At 50.5% G+C, this 23295-nt stretch overlaps 1 long non-coding RNA gene and 1 pseudogene across 1 annotated transcript; both read left to right on the top strand.

The window, feature by feature from the left end:
• Positions 1–283: 283 nt before the first annotated feature.
• On the top strand, positions 284–1691 carry LOC144806335 (uncharacterized). The gene is made up of 3 exons (XR_013605770.1): positions 284–357; positions 1016–1069; positions 1590–1691. It is a non-coding gene; the product is annotated as an uncharacterized LOC144806335 (long non-coding RNA).
• A 1007-nt stretch (positions 1692–2698) lies between these two features.
• LOC144806341 (uncharacterized) lies at positions 2699–4335 on the top strand (annotated as a pseudogene).
• The last annotated feature ends 18960 nt before the right edge of the window (positions 4336–23295 follow it).

The raw sequence follows: 23295 nt of genomic DNA, 5'->3' as shown, positions 1-23295 counted from the left end.
TGGTTTGTAAATGGAAAGATGGGGGTTATGAAGAAGTGGACTGGGTTGCTAGGGTTTGTTCTCTGAGACTGTGGGTGCACTCTATATTCACAGAGACCTTTTCCAGAAAGGGTTCATGGTTCATGGTGAACCAAAAAAGTATTTATTCATACCCATATTTGCTTCACAATGGCCTCGAGAGAACAAGAGATTCTTTTGTTTTGTAAGTTCAGGACGGTTATTTGCAAAATGTGATGAAGTGTGATAGTCGTCTGACGCAAAACTATTTCTTTACTTCCTTTCAAGGTATTCTGGGATGACCAGGCAGTGCAGCGTGGCTGCCACCCTTGGAGGAACAAAATATAATATAACTGTCAGGTAAGGATTTCTATAACTCTTAAGTTTCCTTTTCCCCTGTTTCTTCTTTCTCTATTTCCTTTCTTGATCTCTATTTTGTTTTTGTCTCTTCAGCTTCAACATTTGACTCCCTCTGTGCACTATTCTTGTTGTTATCAAACTTCTGATAATAATATGATGGAGCCACATTCCTCCTGGAAATGTTGGGGGTGTAGTGCAGGTCCAGCTCCTTCTTAGGTCAGTTTTGCCCAGCAGTTCCTTAACTATTGGCACATTTGTCTTCTCCTCTACACCAGGTGATACTCTCCCCCCTCTGACTGTTCTTTCGGCGTCTATTCTCTCTTGATCTGACTTCCATCTCTTTACTTCCTCCTAAACTATCCTTTTCTGTCTTATCTACTACAACCAAAAGACACAGTATATGTGTGTGGACACACATGCACACAAGGATTGCTTTAGGGTGGTGCAACCGGTGGAGCCGTACCTGGTGCTGACCTTGGAGGCACTGTGCTTATATGTAACTTATGGGTTCACAAGCATCTGCTGCACAGTTTCCTGTGCTGGACCCTGAGGTCAAAGTGGAAGATAGCATTTTTTCCCCTTTGCTCTATTTTGTGTTTTTCTTTTCCTGACCCTTTTTGTTTCCTTTACTGTTGTGCTGTTTTTTTCACTTTTTCAGGTGTTGCTGTGCCTGGTTCCTGTCGCAGGAGCATGATGAGTTCTGAGCCACCAAGTAAGTCCTTATCATCCGCACAATTTGAAATAGTGAATTCCACAGCGTCAGTCTACGGTGACATTTAAAGCAGTGATTACAACTAGGCGAATTCCTTTTTTCAATAAAATGTCCCTTCCTAGATCCCTTGAAAAAAGAATAGATGAATAGTTTAAGTGAGTAGGGGAGTGAATAACATCTAATAATTCATTAAAAGAATTACAAATATGTCACTATCATGCCAGCCTGTTTCACAGAGAGTGTAAATTGATAGTGTTGGCTGCTTCTAAGAATCTATGTTGCAATATATGTGCAACTTGTATTTCTTTCTTAATTATTAAATATGTTTTCTCTCACATCCATGAGCTCCAGTAATCCGAAGCTCCCAATCTACAGTGCCCCGAGCTGTTTCACCACTATCAGAAATGCTATTCAACTGATTTCCTATCTTGTTTTTGTCAATACTTTCTTTGTGCAAAGTATACGGTCATAAATATTTTTTCTTTGTGTTCATTTACAATATCTGACTCCATTTCTACAGGTAACTGAAGCATGAACAGAAAAAAGAAGGTTTAAATTTAGTGAAACACAACAAAAAGGATTATTTCAATGAAAGTTAAAACATCCTCAAGCTCTAGAGAAGAAACACTGTGCCAGGAATGGTGAAGATGTTGGAGCGGAAGAAACTGGTGAATGTGAAAGTTGTAAAATCCCTAAAGTAAAAGGATCGTAAATGTTTACCAAGTGTCAGTAACTCAGATTGAGGAGAACATTGATCACAATTGATACCCACGCAGTGCGCTTCGGAAAAGTCAGTGTTGTAAATTCTGTTTGATGGTTTATGAGAAATGCTTTGGAGACCCAAACCCTCCCCAACAGATCAGCATCCGTAGACGTGTTGTGATGGAACAGAACAGAGAAAAAGACTAATATCCATGGTTTACAAGCGCAAGCTTTTGTCTCTGTCTCCTGGAGACAAGAGGAAGGAAAATATTATTTAAAAGAAAGTCATTGTAAATACGCTTTCTCAGATGTCGTTACAGCAAAGATGCTGGATTATCATTTTCAATATAGGAAGATTTTCCCCCACCAGCTCTGTCTCTTGGGTTGATCTGAGTGGTTTCAAAGTGTCCTGCAACTTCCAAAGTGGATCATGTACCTGTCTTAGCCACTGAGCAAAAAAGCATATACTGACAGAAAGTATATAAAAGGGGCCAGTGATACGCTATTGATAATTCATAAACCACCCTGGCATGCCCTAATCATCTGTCATTACTTGTATGAACAAACATACCTAACAGGCAAACAATAAAGCCCAAAGACCTTATCAGTGCTTTTAAAACTCCTAAATCAAATGTGATAAACTAGAATCACTAAATGAGACGAATTAAACTTGAGAGAATTCACCCGGGCATAACTTGGAGAAAATGAATCCATGAGAGGCCTCTTAATAAACACAAGGGGCTCCTCAGTGAAAGTTTATAAGACAAGTGAGATCGGTGCCTTTAGAGGCAGGAAAATGATCTCCAGGTAAAAACTATAATTAGTTAAATACAAATGTGAAGAAGAGCATCTGCAGTGTAGTTTAGAAGTTAATGCTTAGTTGTAACACAAACAAGAACAGACTCTGGAATCAGATTCAGTCTTAAGATGACATGTATTCATGGACCGACCGAATTTGGAGAAACAAACAACTCAAATAAGAGCAATGAATGTGAGAACAGCTTTAGTCATCAATCCCACCTCACTAAACATGAGAAAACTAGCACTGGACGAAAACCCTATCAGTGTCCTGAATGCCAGAAACTCTTCAATCACAAATACAACCTTACGGTACATGAAAGAACCCACACTGGGCTCAAACCCTATCAGTGCTCTGAATGCCAGAAAAGCTTCAGTCAGAAATCCAGTGTCGATAGACACACAAGAACCCACACTGGACAAAAATCCTATCAGTGCTCTGAATGCCAGAAAAACTTCAGTTGGAAAATAACTCTCACTCACCATGAGAGCATTCACACTGGGCATAAACTGTATCAGTGCTCTGAATCTGGAAAGGATTCAGTCAGAGATCCAGTTTAATAGAACACGAGAGAACCCATACTGGGCAAAAACCTTATCAGTGCTCTGAATGCTGGAGAAGCTTCAGTCAGAAATCCAACCTTACTGTACATGAAAGAACCCACACTGGGCAGAAACCGTATCAGTGCTCTGAATGCCGGAAAGGATTCAGTCAGAGATCCAGTTTAATTGAACACGAGAGAACCCATACTGGGCAAAAACCTTATCAGTGCTCTGAATGCTGGAAAGAATTCAGTCAGAGATCCAGTTTAATTGAACACAAGAGAACTCACACTGGCCAAAAACCTTATCAGTGCTCTGAATGCCAGAAACGATTCAGACTGAAAAAGACTCTCACTCACCATGAGAGAACTCACACTGGACTAAAACCTTATCAGTGCTCTGAATGCTTGAAAAGCTTCAGTCAGAAATCCAACCTTACTGTGCATGAACGAACCCACACTGGGCAGAAACCGTATCAGTGCTCTGAATGCCACAAAGGTTTCCATTACAAATCTGGTTTAACTCAACATGAGAGAATCCATACTGGGCTCAAACCCTATCAGTGCTCTGAATGCCAGAAAAGCTTCAGTCGCAAAATAACTCTCACTGGACATGAGAGAACTCACACTGGGCAAAAACCTTATCAGTGCTCTGAATGCCAGAAAAGCTTCAGACTGAAACAAAATCTCACTCGCCATGAGAGAACTCACACTGGATAAAAACCTTATCAGTGCTCTGAATGCTGTAAAAGCTTCAGTCAGAAATCCAGCCTTACTGTACATGAAAGGACCCACACTGGGCTCAAACCGTATCAGTGCTCTCAATGCCACAAAATCTTCAGATTGAAAAAGACTCTCACTAGACATAAGAGAACTCACACTGGTGAAAGACCTTATTAGCTCTCTGAATGCTGGAAAAGTTTCAGTTGGAAATCTGGTCTCACTCAACCTGCAAGAACTTACCTGGAAGAAACATCGTCATTGTTCTAAATGCCAGGGAAGGGTCTGCTGGAGATTCAGTTTGATTCAACATGAGAGAACCCACAACATGAAAGAAAATGATCCGTGCTCTCAATGTGACAAAAACTTCAGTTGTAAATATAACCTTTCTACATAAGAGAGACAATGTGGGAGAATAAAAGGTGCTCACTGTCAACCCTGAGGAGGAGCTTTCAGCCTCGCAAACATTTACATGAAGCAGACACAAAGACACCGCTCCATTGATTGTCCAACAAACCGTCTACTGAGAAAAGTACACAGCGAGGGATGGAAATGCTTGAGTTAACCTCATTCCTTTGTAACTAATTGTGACCTCATTCCATTCAGCGTGTTTTGCTCCCTGAGTGTTTATAAGCAATGACTGACCCACAAAGTCCATTTGATCCTGAACTTTGAGGCCACGCCCTTAGGATCTAGAATCCAAGTAACTTCAAACTGTTTCCAGCCTTAATGAGCCTCACCACATTCAGTGTATTTTGCTCTCTGAGTGTTTATAAGCAGAGCTCTGACCCACAAAGTTCATTGGATCCTGAACTTTGAGGTCACGCCCCCAAGGGTCAGGAATGCATGTAACCTCAAACTGTTTCCAGCCTTAGTGAGCCTCACCAGGAGGCTGCAGCAGGAGTCCCTTTGTCGTAGGTCTCTATGGGACCAACATCTGTTCTGTGCCACGTAGGGCTGATCATTGAGAAAAACTAAAGGAGATGGATGGACTGGTAGTTAATCTCTGCAATATCCCGCACATCATTCTCCAGTCTCTGTGCCACTAAAGACAAGGCCAACCATATGCAAACCATTCTTGACCCCACCCTAAATAGTTCTAATGACTTCTGTTCCAATGGGACACGGCCTCATATTACAAAGATCCACTTTAGCTGCTTCTTTCCGTGTTCTTTTTGCTACAAATGGAACCTGCTTCTCATCTGCTGAGGAGAGTTTCACAAGCTTTACAATCACATCAGATACACCCAAGAGAGTCTCACAGATAATCAGGCCTATTCATAAACTACTATAGGACGACTACAATACAAGAAAATGCGATTCACAAACTACGTGCAGTCGTTCTGCCTCTCCTATCTTTTTCTTTGTGGAGTTGTCTGCCTTGACTGCAGAGTTTCCGCACAAGTTAGTATAGTTTTAGTACTAAATGTGGGAGTGATAGAGGGAAGTGGCTGTAAGATGTGAAATACTTATGAATAAAGAGGAGGGGTAAGGCAGGAGTAAAGAGGAGTATAGGGAGGGGTTTAGGGAAGGACAGGCATTCTCTAAGGAGTATGCCCATTTCTCTTTACGAACCACATTATAAAGTCACTAAGCCATAATGTACCTAAAAGATTCCTAAATGTACTCCTGCTCAGAGCCGGAGTATGTCCAACATCACCCATGGCCATCCACTGGAACTGCAACCAGTTAAAAATGAAAAAATATAAAATTCAATGGCAAAACATATCTCAAAAGAAAAGTTTTGATTATTTTAATGAAAATTTGTTTTTAAATTTAAACACTGATATAACATTCATTTTAGTAAGGTATAATTAAATTTGTTATAATTATTTCTCTACCTCACAATGAATAAACATGAATACATAATAAAATGTTACTTAACTTTTAATTTAGGCTTTAGAAAAAATAAAAATTTGTATATATATTCAACTTGTGTGAAATGTAGGGAACATTATACAAGTTTATCAAACTTGAAAAAGATAAATTATTTGTATGTCAAATATGAATTTAAATTTACTTTATAACAAATAAAAATGATGCAACACTATTAACTTGAAATTTAATTCATTTTAAACATGTTTTTTCAAAGGTTTGTAAGAAAAATCCCACATAAAGTAAAATCATTCTTTTTTTTAATGTACTCATAATTACTAAATTTCCTTTTGCAACTCTGTTCAGAAGCGGAACTGCCTTACAAAAAGTTATGGATAGAATTAATTGAAATTATTTATTTAATAGTTTAAAAAAAATTATTAATTAAAAGGTTAACATATTTTATCATGCGATAATTATTTTTAAAATATAGGTAATTTTGTAACATTCTTTTGAATGTATATGCAGTTTTAGAAGGCATTACCAGTGGTCGGTTATGCTGCACTTTTTAGTGCTCCATTTATGCTTCAGTAAGTTACATTTGTACATTTTGCTCCACATCTATTTAAGGGTGTGCAGATGTGCAAGTACACAGTTTTGAGTAACGTTATCGTAATAGTGAATAGATAAAGTAGCAAAGTTACTCTACGAGCATCCTTGCATGTACAGATTACTCACAGATGTAAGGTACCTTTGTGAATAGCCTTCGAGATATCCAACCCGGCCTGGGTGTGTCATTTTTGTGGTAACTCTAAAGTGGACGCGGGCACTTGGGCTGTTATTAGAGCGAATGGGATGATCCTGCACGAACACCAGAGCACTTGTCCGATGTGTCTGTTTAGCTGGGGAGCGGCAACAAATATATTGAAGTAATTTTCCTGGACTTGCTACATCATTCTGCCTCCTGAGGGCCTCGTGTAGCAGTGATTTATCATTACCGTAGTAGGATAAAGTCATTTCTGCATGTTGTTAGCCATGTTATCATGATTTGCTTTTGATTGTCCATTCTCCTCTTCCTTTTACCTGATTTTGTTGGTTTTACCAGAACATTAGCACAGAAATGTACTTTGCTGTTAATTGGTTCTGAGGTCTTATCCTTTGTGTACATTTTTATACGATGAACAGTTTTTACCCTCGCTGTACGAGTTTGAGTTTGAGTTTAAAATATTTCTAAAGCGCGCGTACACCAGGCGGTTTCATGGCGCTATAAAGTACTGAGCCCAAAGGGGCAGGAAGTACGGGAAATAGAGAGAAGCAGTTTATGGAGAGAAGGCTTGTGAAAAGAGAAAAGGTTTTAGCGACTTACGAGAGCCCTAACCCTGAGATTCTTGCACCTTGATCTGCCTTTATTCGTATTCTACCTTTCCACTTGGATACGTGAGATATGGGTTTGAAACGCTGAACAACCTTTGAACCTGCTGTGATACACCTTGACGGTTACAAGTTTCATGTTTGAACCTCCGGCGTGAGCTCCAGTACGCTGCTTGTCTCACACCACGTTCCATGCTTTGGCTCATATCATCAACTTTGAACCATCTCCACAACTTGGAAGCTCCGAAGACTTCGCAGCTGTTGTAACTACCTGAAGTTTCAAAGATTTTGATGGCTGTAGATGCAGGTTCAATGTGATGACCCAACTCTACTCTGTGGGAATTTTGGCACTTCAAGCCACTTCTGTGCAGCTCGTCACCTCTGAGACTGATTCAGCCAAAAACCTCACATCAAATTCAAGTGTTGATCATCACCAGAGACTAAACTTACCGTTGTCCCCTCGAGCATAGCTACCGAAGTCAGCTACAATTTTGTAGGTGACTTTCTGATTGATTCAGTGGATCTGCTTTTTTTTAATTCATTTACCTTTTTGTTTTTGCTAATTAATAATCCTTAAATCACAGCCCTCCTTTAGAGTTTGCTTCTGAATAATTATTAAATATTGTTTTTGATCTAAACTTGGTTTGAATCTTAAAGTTCCTTGTCTATTTTTAATAAACTGCATTGAAATGTGTGACTTCCACTGTTTTGCTTAACCTTCGAGTGCACCTTAGGCCATACTGCTTAAGCCACGTTACCAAAAGCGAGCTAAGAACACTTTAGTAGAAGACACATTTAGCTTTGCTGACCAAAGTTTGGGAAAAGCAAAGCAGGCTGACTCCAGAAAGCAAACTAAGGTTACTCTCTTAGGTGGCATCAGCACCAACTGGAGATGCAAAAAGCAAAGATTATGAGGGAAGCTGTTGGGATCTGTGCCCCCAGAATGTGAGACTGCCACCCTCTCTCAAACCGTTGAAAGAGCTAAAGATGCACCCTTCAGACATTCATGTCTCAGCAACTTAGACTGCCCGCTCCTGTCATACAACACTCACACTGTTACCTGAATCACACTCCCTATGTAATGTACAAACTTTTACATAAATAAGTTGGGTTGTGCTTTGTGAACAGGCTGTCACCCCCCTCAAGGGCTGCATTGAGAAATAATCGTCTTTCAAGTCACACAGTAGTTTGTAGTTCTTTGTTAGTTTTTTAAATGTACATCCCCCATCCCGTTCAAAGGTAGAGTAAAGTTTGCGAAGCGCGACTTTCTTGTGGCCCGCTCCCCAGATTAAGGCCATGAGAAAAAAAAACAGAACCCATCCACTGAGTGAGAAACTCCTGTGTGGGTGAAATGCCCTCTCTGTCCTCAGACCTCATCCCCTGAGTGGGAGACCCCTGTGTGGGTGAGATACCCACTCCAACCTCAGACTCCATCCACTGAGTGAGAGACCCCTGTGTGGGTGAAATATCCCCTCCGTCTTCAGACCCCATCCACTGAGTGAGAGACCCCTGTGTGAGTGAAATACCCCCTCTGTCCTCAGACCCCATCCACTGAGTGAGGGACCCCTGTGTGGGTGAAATACCCCCATCCTCAGACCCCATCCACTGAGAGAGAGACCCCTGTGTGCGTGAAATACCCTCTCCTTCAGACCCCATCCACTGAGTGAGAGACCCCTGTGTGGATGAAACACCCCCTCTGTCCTCAGACCCCATCCACTAAGTCAGAGACCCCTGTGTGGGTGAAATACCCCCTCCGTCCTCAGACCCCATCCACTGAGTGAGAGACCCATGTGTCGGTGAAATACCCCCTCCGTCCTCAGACCCTATCCACTGAGTGAGAGACCACTGTGTGGGGAAATACCCCCTCCATCAGACCCCATCCACTGAGTGAGAGACCCCCGTGTGAGTGAAATACCCCCTCCGTCCTCAGACCTCATCCACTGAGTGAGAGACCCCTGTGTGGGTGAAATGCCCCCTCCATCAGACCTCATCCACTGAGTGAGAGACCCCTGTGTGGGTGATATACCCCCTCCGTCCTCAGACCTCATCCACTGAGTGAGAGACCCCTGTGTGGGTGAAATACCCTCTCCTTCAGACCCCATCCACTGAGTGAGAGACCCCTGTGTGGATGAAACACCCCCTCTGTCCTCAGACCCCATCCACTAAGTCAGAGACCCCTGTGTGGGTGAAATACCCCCTCCGTCCTCAGACCCCATCCACTGAGTGAGAGACCCATGTGTCGGTGAAATACCCCCTCCGTCCTCAGACCCTATCCACTGAGTGAGAGACCACTGTGTGGGGAAATACCCCCTCCATCACACCCCATCCACTGAGTGAGAGACCCCCGTGTGAGTGAAATACCCCCTCCGTCCTCAGACCCCATCCACTGAGTGAGAGACCCCTGTGTGGGTGAAATACCCCCTCCATCAGACCCCATCCACTGAGTGAGAGACCCCTGTGTGGGTGACATACCCCTCTATCCTCAGACCCCATCCACTGAGTCAGAGACCCCTCTGTAGGTCACACTTGATGGTTCTGTCTCATGACTTTATTGTGACTACAACCTGCTTCTTTCCTTGTTTTATGAGTGAGCCTCTGAAGGGGGAGGTGGACAAGAAAGCAGCAGAGAAATGCAAACCCTGATGTGGTGCAAAGCAGCGGGAGAGAGTTGATTGTCAGAGGTAGTCATTGCGGTGAGGTCCGGCCCGTAAAATCAATCAATCAATCAATCAATGACACTTATATAGCGCGCTACCTACCCGTAGGGTCTCAAGGCGCTTGGGGGAGGGGGGGGGGTGCCGCTACTGCTCGAACAGCCAGGTCTTCAGCTTCTTCCTGAAGGAGAGGTGGTCTTGGGTCTGGCGCAGGTCGGTCGGGAGGGAGTTCCAGGTCTTGGCGGCCAGGTAGGAGAAGGACCTTCCTCCTGTTGTCGCTCTTCGGATGCGGGGGACGGCGGCGAGGGCGTGACTGGTCGATCGGAGATGGCGTTTGGGAGCGTAGAAGTTGAGGCGGCTGTTGAGGTAACTCGGGCCTTGGTTGTGTAGGGCTTTGTGTGCGTGGGTGAGGAGCCGGAAGGTAATTCTCTTGTTGACCGGGAGCCAGTGCAGGTCTTTCAGGTGTCTGGAGATGTGGCTGTGTCTGGGGATGTCGAGGATGAGTCTCGCTGAGGCGTTCTGGATCCGCTGGAGTCTCTTCTGGAGCTTGGCGGTGGTACCGGCGTAGAGGGCGTTGCCGTAGTCCAGTCGGCTCGTGACGAGGGCCTGGGTGACGGTCTTCCTGGTCTCGGTGGGGATCCACCAGAAGATCTTTCGTAGCATGCGTAGGATGTTGAAGCACGCCGAGGAGACGTTGTTGACTTGCCTGGTCATGGAGAGGGAGGAGTCCAGGATGAAGCCCAGGTTGCGTGCATGGTCTGTCGGTTTGGGTGCGGTGCCCAGGGCGGGAGGCCACCAGGAGTCGTCCCAGGCGGAGGGTGAGGAGCCCAGGATGAGGACCTCCGTCTTGTCCGAGTTCAGTTTCAGGCGGCTGGTCGTCATCCACTCGGCTACCTCTTTCATCCCTTCGTGTAGGCTGGCTCTGGCGGTGGCGGGGTCGTTGGTCAGGGAGAGGATCAGCTGGGTGTCGTCGGCGTAGGAGATTATGCTGAGGTTGTGTTGGCGTGCGATGGCCGCGAGGGGGCTCATGTAGATGTTGAAGAGGGTGGGGCTCAGAGAGGATCCTTGAGGGACGCCGCAGATGACTTCGGAGGCCTCTGACTTGTACGGTGGTAGGCGGACTCTCTGTGTTCTTCCAGCGAGGAAGGAGATGATCCATTCCAGCGCCTTGTCCTGGATTCCGACGTTGCTGAGGCGCTGTACTAGGGTGCGGTGGCAGACAGTGTCGAATGCCGCGGAGAGGTCTAGGAGGATGAGGGCCGCTGTTTCTCCGTTGTCCATCAGGGCTCGGATGTCATCGGTGGCGGCGATGAGGGCGGTCTCGGTGCTGTGATTGGCTGGGAAGCCGGACTGTGAGGGGTCGAGGGATCCATTCGTCTCGAGGAAGGCGGCCATCTGCTTGTTGACGGTCTTCTCGATGACTTTGGCTGGAAACGGGAGGAGCGAGATGGGGCGGTAGTTCTTGAGGTCGGTGGGGTCCGCTGTTGGTTTCTTGAGTAGAGCGCTGAGTTCGGCGTGTTTCCAGCTCTCAGGGAAGATGGTGGTGTCGAAGGATGTGTTGATGATGTCTCGCAAGTGGGGTGCGATGACAGCGTCGGCCTTGTTGAAGACGTGGTGAGGGCAGGGGTCGGTCGGTGATCCGGAGTGGATGGAGTTCATCGTGCGGATGGTGTCTTCGGTGCTGATCGGGGTCCAGGCGTGGAGGGTGGTGGTGGGGGGTGGTTGTTCGGTCATGGTGAGCGTTGGTTGGTTGTTGAAGCTGTTGTGTATGTCCGCGATCTTGTTGTGGAAGTATGAGGCGAGGGAGTTGCAGAGGTCTTGCGATGGGGTGATGTCGTTGTTTCCTGCGCTGGGGTTGGAAAGCTCTTTCACGATGTTGAAGAGTTCCTTGCAGTTGTGTGCGTTGTTGTCCAACCGGTCCTTGAATGCTGTTTTCTTGGCGGCGCGGATCAGCTGGTGGTGTTTCCGGGTGGCAAGTTTGAAGGAGGTCCTGTTGTCCGGTGTCGGTTCCCTTCTCCAGACTTTCTCGAGGGCTCGGCAGTTCTTCTTGGAGCTCTTGAGTTCGTCGGTGAACCATGGGGCCTTCTTGCTGCCGGGTCTGCTGGGCGGGGTCTTCAGTGGGGCGAGTACGTCCGCGCAGTTGCTGATCCACTTTGTGAGGTTGTCGGCGGCCTGGCTGGGGTTCGCTGAGCTGGCAGGAGGGTGCTGGCTCAAGGAGGTGGCGAGCTGGTCTGCTGTGATCTTGTTCCAGCTTCTGCTGGCGGCCTGTTGCTGGTGTTGGTGGGTCGTCGTTCTCTTGAAGGTGAAGTGGACGCAGCTGTGGTCCGTTCATTGAAGCTCTGTGGCGTGGCTGAAGTCGATGTCTGTGCTGGAAGAGAAGACTGCGTCGAGTGTGTGTCCGGCGAGGTGGGTGGGGGTGGACACCAATTGCTTGAGTCCAAGGTTGGCGAGGTTGTCGAGCAGGGTGCTGGTGTTGCGGTCGTTGTTGTTCTCCAGATGGAAGTTGAGGTCTCCCAGGAGGATGTAGTCAGCGGAGGGGAGGGCGTGCGGGCTGACGAAGTCGGCGATGTCCTCGCTGAATTGTGTGCGTGGTCCAGGGGGTCGGTAGATCAGGGTGCCTCTGAGGGTGGTGTTCGGGTTGGTGTGGATCTGGAAATGCAGGTGTTCGGCGCTGGTCAGGGAGTTGTCGGTGCTGGTCGTGAGACGGATGGTGTTCCTGTGGATGATGGCGATGCCTCCTCCCATCTGGTTGGCGTTTCGGTCCCTCCGGACGATCTTGTAGCCCTCTGGGATAGCGATGGCGATGTCGGGAGCTGAGGAGGCGTTCATCCAGGTCTCCGTGAGGAAGGCAACGTCAGGGGTTGTGGCGTCTAGAAGGTTCCAGAGTTCGATGGCGTGTCTGTGGACGGAGCGGGTGTTGAGCAGGATGCACTTGAGGTGGGTGCTGCAGGTGTTCGACTTGGCGGGTGCTGGTGCGAGGCTGGTCCGGATGCAGGAGAACTTGCAGGCGTGGCAGCTGAAAGGTCCTTGGGTACGTCGTGGAGTGGCTTGATGGCATTCTGGGAATCGGCCGGTGTCGAGTGCGGTGAGGGAGGCGGCGGAGTACGTCAGACGGGTCGGACGGGGTCTTCGTGGGCCAGGGGTCCTGGCCCTGGGCGCGGTCCAGGCGCGGACGGGTGCAGACGGGCTTACCTTTGGCACGCCTTCGGCACACAATCGGCGCACCCGCTGCGCGTGACCGCTGCGCGTTCGCACGGTCGCCATTTAAGGCGAAGTGCGCGGGTGGGCGGAGCAGCTGGGAGGCGGGAGCGGGGAGGGAACAGAAGAGAAAAGGGGCGGGGCTAATGGCGGTGGCGGGAAGCGGGAGCGGGGAGGGAGAGCGGGCAAACAGGAAGGAGACAAGCACAAATGCACAAATGGAGGGCAAAACACGGAGCAAAACGGCACAAAAAATACAGGCACCAATGCAGGTCAAAACGGAGGAAAAACAGTTAAACAAAAGATCATCCGGCACACAAAGAAAACAAGCACAAATTGAGGTCACAAACCGGCGGAAACCAAAGGGGAGTGCTCAAGGCGGCAGCGAGGCCGGCGCTGAGGCAGAAGGCAGGCACTGGGGCACACGCAGCAGCTGGTGGCCGTGCGGCGCGGGGGTGTCCCACAAAATTGCTGCTCCTCGAGAGGTATCAGTTTTCATCAAAGTGTACTTTACATTTTATTAATAGCGCTAGTGCGCTGCCAGTGCTGCCGTTCCTAATACTTTCAGTGCCAGTTTGTGACCTGAGTTGTTTGTACTAAATAGTAAAAGGTTGTGCTGCCTATTCACAGCGAAACCCTCTTCTATGCAGTCCCGGCTATGTTTTTGCTTACTGGAGAGGCATCGTTCAATAAGAATGGAAAATATCTTCAATTTGTAGCGTTCCTTAAAAAGTAAAAATTTCTTTAGTTGCAAATTGTCCTTGATTTATGTGTGGTATGACGTTCCCGTTGTGCGCTCTCTTTCATCATGTAACTAGCATGTGTGGCAGAGCTTTTTTTTTTTACAAGACATGCGAATGCATTGCAGGTGTCTTATTCCATTGTTGTAAAGACAGAGGCCTTGTTTGTCTCAATTGTCGAAGCTATTCAGCTAAGTTGTGCCAATGTAGCTTTGTTTTTAGACTGAATTAATCTATTTAGTAAACAGGTTCTCTTGGTTTCTTCTAGTGAACTTAATTCAGCACAGCTCACGTGCTCAGTATCTATGTTGTAGCTCTCCTTGACAGCAACGTCTGAAAACAAATGTGTGCAGGGCCCTTCTGTTCACCTTGGCAGTGTACGGGCTCTGCATTCACATCATAATGTTATGCAATTATTTCATAACCTGTTGCAGAGGCCTGCTTGGGAATTGTTTAGCAGTGATACGAGTGTATTTAATACCGAACCTCTCTTGTTTTGCACATACTCCGGTTCTTAGCTACATGACTGCGTTTTTGTCAAAACGATTGCATTTTATTTTTCATGGGCTGTTTCTTTAGTACATTGTGGCGTCTTGAGGTCACCTTAAAGCGATCATGGGAGATCTGTACTTCGTTTTCATGTTACACCTGACCTAGCGCTGTCATCCGTACTGGAGTGTGCACGTGCCCTGCACTCCACATGCGGCCTAAGCAGAGTATTGCTTGTAAGACATGAACTCTTCTGTTTTTATAAACGCCAAAACAAAAACCTTTTTTGAACAGCAGAATGAAGACGGAAAAAGGAGAAGTGGTCCCTTAAAAAAAACCATGCTTGGATGAGTTACAGTTCACATTTAATGCTTCTAAAATTATGACTTAATTACCATGATTGATCATCTGTGTGCAATTTATATCCCCTGAAGTTTTAAAACATATGCTTACAAAACGCCCCGGTGAAGTCACACTCAGGGCGGAGCATAAGGGAAGGGGAAAAAATAATAAAATATTGAGAAATGACAAGACACAACACAAATGTAACAAACCAAGTGATAGAACAGTGAATATCACCCTGTGACTGGGAATGGTGATAAGACAAAGTGCAGTTAATGGGAAAGTGCTTTAAAACAGGTTTGTGGATACCAATGAAACCTTTATTTATAGGTTCCACAACCAGGATTAATCCCTTCCATGCGGCTGCGATTCTGCGCCTGTGCTGCAGAATCGCGAGTGGGCGGGTTTATGATGGCCCCCAGCCGTCATCAGCACACGAGCCCCGTAGTGTATGACGGCTGGGGGCCGTCATCAGCATGGAAGGGGCTAAAAATAATGAGGATGGGTCGTGTTAGAAGAGAAGACTAGGTTCTCAAAATATTATTCGTTTTTCCCCTTCCCTTATGCTCCGCCCTGAGTGTAGCTACACCAGGGCGTTTTGTAAGCAGACCCGATGATGAAGCGTGTCACACACTTTTGTGTGTGAGTGAGGGCAGTTTTCAAAACAGATTTCTTTTTTCTGTCTCGTGTTGTTACACGTGTACTCTAATCTCTTCACCCCTTCTTGTGTGTATACTTTGCCTTAGGGGTTTCCGTGTGGTGGAGTTGTATAATTTCTTTGACCCTCTCCCCTTCTTTGTGAATAGTTAGTTTTAAAACATATGCCTTTTGCTAGCAGGCCCCCTTCCAGTAACATTCATCTTAGAAAGGGGCTGTAGGTTAGTAAGTTTGCAATTCAGGGGCTATGTAGAAGCTTGAACGTCTTTCCAAAGCTTATTACTGTTTTAAAGGGCGTAGTAATTTCTGATATTTCGCTTTTTCCATGGACTTATGTGTTTGGTTTTATTTCAGGGGGAAAATGTCCCTGTCACTGAGAGCTGCAGTCATGCTGCTGTCTCCGGTTAGTGCCCTTCCTTCCATTTCTGGTGCTTTGCTGCAGTTTGAAGACCTTGTTAGAGTTTCTTGTTGCTCAAATGGGGGTAATTTCTGATATTTATCTGTTTCCCTAATCTTCATTACTTGATTTTGCCCGCCGCAAGTCAGTGTCACTCATAGTCATTGAAATGTCACTCATAATTTCACTGAAATTATAAAAATGTCACACATAGCAATCTGATATTTTGGCAGCTATGGTTTGAGGATTCACAGCCCTGTCAAATATAAAAAATCACCCCCAGGAACAGGAACATTAGAAACGCTGCTCAGTCTCATTGCAGCAGCTGTGTCTACATTGCACACATTGAATGAAATACAAGTCGTCATTTAAATTCACTCATGAATGTCATGTTTGTTCCTTTGCAGGCGCCAATGCTTGTTTCCCATACAAGACCCTGTCATGGACTGTGTGTGTCCACACCTCTGTGACATTTAAAAACCCTGGTCTTTACAGTCACCAAAGCTTGTTTCCCTGCTGGAGCCTGGAGGCGGTGGTTTCGTCAACGGCCACCAGAGGGCGCTCCTCGCCTGCTGATGAAACCCACTGAGCTGCACATTGGATGAAAGGGAGAAGGGTTTCCTCTTCCGGGTCAGCGGCGGCAAAGACAGCACCAGCAGCGGTGCTGACATCACTTCCGGCCTCTCCTGGTGTGTCCAGCCTGCTGCAGAGGAGGAAGGAGGCCTGTCTGGTGGGCAGCGACCTTCATCTTCAGACCCTCAGAGACCCCCCCCAGCTCCAGGAGGAGGAGAGAGCCTGGACAAGTTTCTGCTGAGGTAGGAGAGCTGCCAACTCACTTGGTTGCAATTTATCCATGGATCAGATCCCCCCTCCCTGGCATTCAGGAGAGCTCAGCTCTTCCTGCTGCTGAGGCTGAGTGGGGAGCGGAGGAGGTGTATCCCTTCCCTATGTATATAGAGATAGCTCTAATCACTAGTATATGCAGTAGACCTTTGTACTATCTACCATTCCTATGTGACTCTTAGAGTATTTGCATTTGTATCCCCTCCTTGTGTGACTTTACCTCTTGTACATTTGCAATATTTTTCTGTTTGTATCCTTTATGTAACGCATGTAATCCTAAGTCCTTATGTTTTCAAATGGTTCTTATGTAAAGCGCTCTGACACCTTCGGGTAAAGTTTGCGCTATATAAAATCGCACAAATAAATAAATAAAAATAAATAAAGGAGAGGCCTGTACAGAGGAGGGGCAGAGGAGGAGAGGCCTGTCCAGGGGAGGGGCAGAGGAGGTGAGGCCTGTCCAGGGGTGCAGAGGAGGTGAGGCCTGTCCAGGGGTGCAGAGGAGGTGAAACCTGTCCCAGGGTGCGGAGGAGGAGAGGCCAGTCCAGGGTGGAGAGGAGGTGAGGCCTGTCCAGGGGTGTAGAGGAGGTGAGGCCTGTCCAGGGGAGCAGAGGAGGTGAGGCCAGTCCAGGGGAGCAGAGGAGGTGAGGCCTGTACAGAGATGCAGAAGAGGTGAGGCCTGTCCAGGGGTGCAGAGAAGGTGAGGTCTGTGTCCAGGGGTACAGAGGAGGAGAGGCCTGTCCAAGGGTGCAGAGGAGGTGAGGCCTGTCCAGGGGAGCAGAGGAGGAGAGGCCTGTCCAGGGGTGCAGAGGAGGTGAGGCCTGTCCAGGTGAGCAGAGGAGGTGAGGCCTGTCCAGAGATGCTGAAGAGGTGAGGCCTGTCCAGGGGTGCAGAGGAGGAGAGGCCTGTCCAGGGGTGCAGAGGAGGTGAGGCCTGTCCAGGGATGCAGAGGAGGAGAGGCCTGTCCAGAGGTGCAGAGGAGGAGAGGCCTGTCCAGAGGAGTGCAGAGGAGGCGAGGCCTGTCCAGGGGTGCAGCAGAGGTGAGGCCTGTCTAGGGGTGCAGAGGAGGAGAGGCCTGTCCAGGGGTGCAGACTTGGAGAGGCCTGTCCAGGGATGCAGAGGAGGTGAGACCTGTTCAGGGGTGCAGAGGAGGAGAGGCCTGTCCAGAGGAGTGCAGAGGAGGAGAGGCCTGTCCAGGGGTGTAGAGAAGGTGAGGCCTGTCCAGGGGTGCTGAGGAGGAGAGGCCTGTCTAGAGGAGTGCAGAGGAGGAGAGGCCTGTCTAGGGGTGCAGAGGAGGTGAGGCCTGTCCAGGGTTGCAGAGGAGGAAAGGCCTGTCCTGGGGTGTAGAGGACGCGAGGCCTATCCAGGGGTGCAGAGGAGGCGAGGCCTGTCCAGGGGGCAGAGGATGTGAGGCCTGTCCAGAGGCGTGAGGAGGAGGTGAGGCCTGTCCTGGCGTGCTGAGGAGGTCAGGCCTGTCTAGAGGCATGAGGAGGAGGTGAGACCTGTCCAAGGGTGCAGAGGAGGAGAGGCCTGTCCAGGGGTGCAGAGGAGGAGAGGCCTGTCCAGGGGTGCAGAGGAGGCGAGGCCTGTCCAGGGGTGCAGAGGAGGAGAGGCCTGTCCAGAGGAGTGCAGAGGAGGCGAGGCCTGTCCAGGGGTGCAGCGGAGGTGAGTCCTGTCCAGGGGTGCAGAGGAGGAGAGGCCTGTCCAGGGGTGCTGAGGAGGAGAGGCTTGTCCAGGGGTGCAGAGGAGGCGAGGCCTGTCCAGGGGTGCAGAGGAGGAAAGGCCTGTCCAGGGGAGTGCAGAGGAGGCGAGGCCATTCCAGGGGTGCAGAGGAGGTGAGGCCTGTCCAGGGGAGCAGAGGACGTGAGGCCTGTCCAGGGATGCGTGCAGAGAAGGAGAGGCCTGTCCAGGGGTGCCGAGGAGGAGAGGCTTGTCCAGGGGTGCAGAGGATGCGAGGCCTGTCCAGGGGTGCAGAGGAGGCGAGGCATGTCCAGGGGTGCAGAGGAGGCGAGGCCTGTCCAGGGGTGCAGAGGAGGAAAGGCCTGTCCAGGGGAGTGCAGAGGAGGCGAGGCCATTCCAGGGGTGCAGAGGAGGTGAGGCCTGTCCAGGGGTGCAGAGGACGTGAGGCCTGTCCAGGGGTGCAGAGGAGGTGAGGCCTGTCCAGGGGTGCAGAGCAGGTGAGGCCTCTCCAGGGGTGCAGAGGAGGGGAGGCCTGTCCAGGGGTGCAGAGGAGGCGAGGCCTGTCCAGGGGTGCAGAGGAGGAGAGGCCTGTCCAGAGGAGTGCAGAGGAGGTGAGGCCTGTCCAGGGGTGCAGCGGAGGTGAGGCCTGTCCAGGGGTGCAGAGGAGGAGAGGCCTGTCCAGGGGTGCTGAGGAGGAGAGGCCTCTCCAGGAGGTGCAGAGGAGGCGAGGCCTGTCCAAGGGGTGCAGAGGAGGGGAGGCCTGTCCAGGGGTGCAGAGGAGGTGAGGCGTGTCCAGGGGTGCAGAGGAGGTGAGGCCTGTCGAGGGGTGCTGAGGAGGTGAGGCTTGTCCAGGGATGCAGAGGAGGTGAGGCCTGTCCAGGGGTGCAGAGGAGCTGAGGCCTGTCCAGGGGTGCAGAGGAGCTGAGGCCGGTCCAGGGGTGTAGAGGAGGTGAGGTCTGTCCGAGGGTGCAGAGGAGGTGAGGCTTGTCCAGGGGGAGGAGAGGAGCTGAGGCCTGTTGAGGGGCGCCGAGGAGGTGAGGCTTGTCCAGGGTTGCAGAGGAGGTGAGGTCTGTCCAGGGGTGCAGAGGAGGCGAGGCCTGTCCAGGGGTACAGAGGAGGAGAGGCCTGTCCAGGGGTGCAGAGCAGGAGAGGCCTGTCCAGGGGTGCAGACTTGGAGATGCCTGTCCAGGGATGCAGAGGAGGCGAGGCCATTCCAGGGGTGCAGAGGAGGTGAGGCCTGTCCAGGGGTGCAGAGGACATGAGGCCTGTCCAGGGGTGCAGAGGAGGTGAGGCCTGTCCAGGGGTGCAGAGGAGGTGAGGCCTCTCCAGGGGTGCAGAGGAGGGGAGGCCTGTCCATGGGTGCAGAGGAGGCGAGGCCTGTCCAGGGGTGCAGAGGAGGAGAGGCCTGTCCAGAGGAGTGCAGAGGAGGTGAGGCCTGTCCAGGGGTGCAGCGGAGGCCTGTCCAGGGGTGCAGAGGAGGAGAGGCCTGTCCAGGGGTGCTGAGGAGGAGAGGCCCCTCCAGGGGGTGCAGAGGAGGCGAGGCCTGTCCAAGGGGTGCAGAGGAGGAGAGGCCTGTCCAGGGGTGCAGAGGAGGTGAGGCCTGTCCAGGGGTGCAGAGGAGGTGAGGCCTGTCAAGGGGTGCCGAGGAGGTGAGGCTTGTCCAGGGGTGCAGAGGAGGTGAGGCCTGTCCAGGGGTGCAGAGGAGGTGAGGCCTGTCCAGGGGTGCAGAGGAGCTGAGGCCGGTCCAGGGGTGCAGAGGAGGCGAGGCCTGTCCAAGGGGTGCAGAGGAGGAGAGGCCTGTCCGAGGGTGCAGAGGAGGTGAGGCTTGTCTTGGGGGAGGAGAGGAGCTGAGGCCTGTTGAGGGGTGCCGAGGAGGTGAGGCTTGTCCAGGGTTGCAGAGGAGGTGAGGCCTGTCCAGGGGTGCAGAGGAGGCGAGGCCTGTCCAGGGGTGCAAAGGAAGTGAGGCCTGTCCAGGGGTGCAGAGGAGCTGAGGCCTGTCCAGGGGTGCAGAGGAGGTGAGGCTTGTCAACGGGGGAGGAGAGGAGGTGATGCCTGTCCAGTGGTGCAGAGGAGGTGAGGCCTGTCCAGAGGGGTGCAGAGGAGGTGAGGCCTGTCCAGGGGTGCAGAGGAGGTGAGGCCTGTCCAGGGGTGCAGAGGAGGTGAGGCCTGTCCAGGGGTGCAGAGGAGAGGCCTGTCCAGGGGTGCAGAGGAGGTGAGGCCTGACCAGGGGTGCAGAGGAGGTGAGGCCTGACCAGGGGTGCAGAGGAGCTGAGGCCGGTCCAGGGGTGCAGAGGAGGCAAGGCCTGTCCAGAGGGGTGCAGAGGAGGTGAGGCCTGTCCAGGGGTGCAGAGGAGGCGAGGCCTGTCCAGAGGGGTGCAGAGGAGGTGAGGCCGGTCCAGGGGTGCAGAGGAGCTGAGGCCGGTCCAGGGGTGCAGAGGAGGCAAGGCCTGTCCAGAGGGGTGCAGAGGAGGTGAGGCCTGTCCAGAGGTGCAGAGGAGGCGAGGCCTGTCCAGAGGGGTGCAGAGGAGGTGAGGCCGGTCCAGGGGTGCAGAGGAGCTGAGGCCGGTCCAGGGGTGCAGAGGAGGCGAGGCTTGTCAAAGGGGGAGGAGAGGAGGTGACGCCTGTCCAGGGGTGCAGAGGAGGAGAGGCCTGTCCAGGGGTGCAGAGCAGGTGAGGTCTGTCCAGGGGTGCAGAGGAGGTGAGGCCTGTCCAGGGGTGCAGAGGAGGCGAGGTCTGTCCAGGGGTGCAGCGGAGGTGACGACTGTTCAGGGGTGCAGAGGAGGCGAGGGTTGTCCAGTGGTGCAGAGGAGGGGAGGCTTGTCCAGGGGTGCAGAGGAGGTGAGGTCTGTCCAGGGGTGCAGAGGAGGTGAGGCCTGTCCAGGGGTGCAGAGGAGGCGAGGGTTGTCCAGTGGTGCAGAGGAGGGGAGGCCTGTCCAGTGGTGCAGAGGAGGTGAAGCCTGTCCAGGGGTATAGGGGAGGGGAGGCCTGTCCAGGGGTGCAGCGGAGGTGAGGCCTGTCCAGTGGTGCAGAGGAGGTGAGGTCTGTCCAGGGTTGCAGAGGAGGTGAGGTCTGCCCAGGGGTGCAGAGGAGGTGAGGTCTGTCCAGGGGTGCAGAGGAGGTGAGGCCTGTCCAGGGGTGGAGAGGAGGCGAGGGTTGTCCAGTGGTGCAGAGGAGGGGAGGCCTGTCCAGTGGTGCAGAGGAGGTGAAGCCTGTCCAGGGGTATAGAGGAGGGGAGGCCTGTCCAGGGGTGCAGAGGAGGGGAGGCCTGTCCAGGGGGAGGAGAGGAGGTGACGTCTGTCCAGGGGTGCAGCGGAGGTGACGTCTGTCCAGGGGTGCAGAGGAGGTGAGGTCTGTCCAGGGGTGCACAGGAGGTGAGGCCTGTCCAGGGGTGCAGCGGAGGTGACGCCTGTCCAGTGGTCCAGAGGAGGGGAGGCCTGTCCAGGGGTGCAGAGGAGGCGAGGCTTGTCAAAGGGGGAGGAGAGGAGGTGAGGCCTGTCCAGGGGTGCAGAGGAGGTGAGGCCTGTCCAGGGGTGCAGAGGAGGTGGGGTCTGTCCAGGGGTGCAGAGGAGGTGAGGCCTGTTCAGGGGTGCAGAGGAGGAGAGGCCTGTCCAGGGGTGTAGTCATAGAGGCCTGTCCTGGCTTGTCACATGGGTTCTGTGCGTTTAGACAACATAGACTATAGGATTGGTGTCAGACTGATTCTGGACACCTCTATCTGGTATGTTGGCGTGTATACCAACTCGCTCACAGTGCCAATGGAAACTCCTCTTACCAAGGAGGGAAGAGTTTCTGGCAACTATCAAACATGACAACTCTGATCCTCTCAGACAGATACACAGAATAAACGGTTGGGATGTTTTCAATATGTATTTTATGAACGGTCGTTATTCTAGTGTAAAATAGATGTGCTGAGACAATCAATAGACAGTAGAGGATATACATAACTAGAAGCACTAGAAACGTAAACGGATGATAGATTTCTACCATTCTGCTAAAATAATGAATGCATGCCAGCATATAAAATACATTACAGTAAAATGCGTACTCCTACGATGTAATCCTAGCTAGATGTGCCTAAGTGTACCAAGCATGTATGTAGGTTTTAAGCCAAGAATCCTCCTAGGATAAGTCAAACCCCATTACCTGAATAGAGAGAGTGTGGGACCCCCGTTCTGGTCTCGAACTGGACAACCCGCAAGGGTTGTTCAGACCACTGCGAGCTGGAGTGTCTGAATGCAGGAACTTCAGCGTCTCGCGTTAGTGTGTCGGCATGGGAGTCCTGATCTCCTCTCTCTTAACTCAGTAAGATTGTTTGAAAATTTTTTTATTGCAGATATTTCGAAAACATACCAGCATTTGTTTCGGGTGTCACGTTATCCAGCAGTGTCCCACCCCAGCTGCAATATAAGCTGCACACAGCCGTTTAGCCCCCATCCCGGGGGCCGGGCGGCAATAGCTAATGAATGCCGGATTAGGAAACACTTAAGGAAACAATGACATCTGCTCAGCTAAACAATCTAGTATCTGCTTTTTCCGTTTTCCCCCTTCCCCTGACCCAACAAATAACTGGCCCTAATGACCAAACAATAAAATAAGTAGCGCTTTTATAAGTAGGAGGTCCGCCTCCCGCCTTCCGGTACCCTGTACATCCGACTCACGTTAACACCCCTCAATATAACAACCACTAAGCAGGGAAGCACCTTAACCAGTCAACTGACTTGAATGTCACATCTGCAACCTTCACCTTGTTGTGCTCCCATATGTCAGCATTAGGGCCCTGATAACACCACCCATACCCTCCCCCCCAATTACTGCTGGTGTGGGCCCAGTGTCATTATGTCCACTCCTAAATGAAAGAGACCTGTAGGATCACTGCACTTCTAATATTGTATCACCTGGAACTTCAGTTAAGACCTCCCCTTCCGAATCCACTTCAGCTTCTTGATAATTGCGCAATGTACATACTAATACTTCCCATGCTCGTGCCATCTCCAGACTTTTCACATTAGCTGTGCGGGCTGCTTGTCTGAGCATAACAGTGCCCTCCCCATGGGCCCATTTAAGCAAGTCGCTCGCCCATCGTCTGTAAGAAGGACCCCCCTTTGATTTCCAGTGCCAGGTTATTTCCCTCTGGGCTAAAATGAGACCCAAATCAATGAATTTGCTAGTGATTTTGTTCATTTTCATGTGAGGAAACCAAAGCAGTAAACAAATTGCCTTATCAAAATCCACCTGCCGGTCAGTGATAGTGTTAAGAAGTGCTCCCTCAGACCAATAGAGC

The sequence above is a fragment of the Lissotriton helveticus genome (assembly GCF_964261635.1).
Source record: "Lissotriton helveticus chromosome 1_1 unlocalized genomic scaffold, aLisHel1.1 SUPER_1_unloc_64, whole genome shotgun sequence".
In the NCBI taxonomy this organism is placed as follows: Eukaryota; Metazoa; Chordata; class Amphibia; order Caudata; family Salamandridae; genus Lissotriton; species Lissotriton helveticus.
This window is presented reverse-complemented; position numbering and strand designations above follow the sequence as displayed.